Source organism: Chrysochloris asiatica, unplaced genomic scaffold (genome assembly GCF_000296735.1).
Source record: "Chrysochloris asiatica unplaced genomic scaffold, ChrAsi1.0 scaffold00063, whole genome shotgun sequence".
Taxonomy (NCBI): domain Eukaryota; kingdom Metazoa; phylum Chordata; class Mammalia; order Afrosoricida; family Chrysochloridae; genus Chrysochloris; species Chrysochloris asiatica.
The window spans coordinates 2,492,853-2,494,953 of record NW_006408581.1 but is presented as its reverse complement, the minus strand read 5'-3'; positions in this window follow the sequence as shown (position 1 = coordinate 2,494,953).

The window sequence follows — 2,101 nt, the reverse complement described above, 5'->3', positions numbered from 1 at the left end:
ATAGTGAAAGGTCAGCTGAAATAATAATTAGACTTGGCATTACATTAAACCTGACGACCCTGAGAAAAACAGGATGGTAAAGCCCTGATTTCTTAAAAAACAGAAGTGATTTGTGCTTCGATCAAATATCTTTCGGTGTCCCTCGGAATGCTTCAATCTACCCTATGAGATAGTGACCCTTTCCATGTCATCCCAGAAAATAAACTGACTGATAGAGAAACAGCATCTTCTCTTGTTATTGAATTAGAAAGACCCCCTTAGGATTTTAAAAAATAAAATTTACTCTACTTACCTTGTTATATTGAACCGACTCCATGGCACATAACAACAACAACTTTGTATATTAAGTCTAAGAATAATGACAAGTTCATGAGATGAGTTGTCTTTAAGAGTAATCTCAGAATAGAGGTATTGAAGAAAGTCTTGAGTGAAATTTAAGTATAATAGGACGGGAGATAGTAACTGATTATTCTTTAAACTGATAACTGAGTATCTATTTTATACAATAGATTACCACAACTGCTAATTGTGGTAATATGGAGGTATAAACACAGACATTGGCTCTTCCTCAGGAAACTTACAGTTAAATATTAGATAGAATTAGTAAGTCACTTTTCAGATAAAAGGAACAGGGTATGTGATACAGAATATTTGCTTTTAAAAAATGTAATGAAATGGTTAGAAAAGACTATTCTTCCAAGTGAGACAGCCTGGCAAAAAGTTAAGTGGGGATTCTTCAGGAAGAAAGAACAGCAAATGCAAAGCTAACTGAATATTCATGAAAACTCCAGGACTTTGCATCTGTAGAGCATAGTTGAGTGAGGAAGAATGTGGTAGAAGTTGATATTAGAGGGTAAGCGAGAAGCCATTATGCAGGGTCTTCCTAGATTTATTAAAAAGTCCAGAGTATACTCTAAGTGCAGTAGAAATTCAGTGAAAGAGTTTGTGATAGGATTTACAAGTTAAACTTTATTCTGGTTGGGTAGTAGAATCAAGGGTGATAATACAGAATTAACAGAAGATCATTTATGAGACTATTACAGAAAAAAGTATGAGAAGTGATAGTAGTGGGTCCTGGGGCTTTGACATTGAAGATAGAGGGTTCAAGATCTATATATTTTGAGAAAAATCAAGATTTTTTTAATGGAAGAGATGTTTGCATTTTTAACATGATCAAAGATATGGTCATTAGTGTCCAATTATGAGATGAGTGGCTGGAGGAGACTTTGATTCGGGAGGAAAAAGAGAGGCCACATTTAGACATGTTGAATTTGAGATGTAAGTTTATTTTATTAGATGGTAGCTGATGATAAAGCATGAATGCTGTTCCATTGCTATTCAAAAGTTTTCCAGTGACTAAATATTCAGAAGTAGTCCATCTCTCCTTCGTCATAGTCTGTCTTAGCCTTGAAGCTCAGCTGAAACCTGTCAACATGGCTGACCCTATAGTATTTAAAGTACTGGTGGCATGGCTTGCAGAATCATAGCAACACACAAGCCACCACAATATGACAAACTGGTAGACAAGTGCTGGCTGAATATGACAGTCAGTTCATACTTGTATGTGCTTCCCAATTATTTTTTCCTCAAAGAAACACATGCTTGACAATATGCAATCACTAGATCCAGAGATATGTTTGTTTTCATAAGATATTGCTTTCAAATCTATTGATCTATATGCCAAGATTAGAGTTGCTTTGAAGAAAAAAATCAAATGTACATCCTACTGAAATAGCTCCATGAGTGAATGGAAATACATTAGTGGAAACTCCAACTGGTCTTGCATTTTATGTAAATCAAGCCATTTTCTCTCCACTGATGACACTGTTTTACTATCACATTATGTATGTTCTCAATATGTTACCTCCCAAAAATGTTTCCAAAGATCAAGTTCTAATATATTTTAGATTTAATTCTGTATGAATGTAAGTTATGGACGTTATCAGTAAGGTAAAGAAAAAGACACTATGGCATTGTCTTAGTTATCTGATATTGCTATAACAGAAATACCACAAGTGGATGCCTTTAACAAAAAAAAATTTATTCATTCACTGTTTTGTTGTTGTTGTTAAGTGCCATCGAGTCGGTTCCGACCCATAGC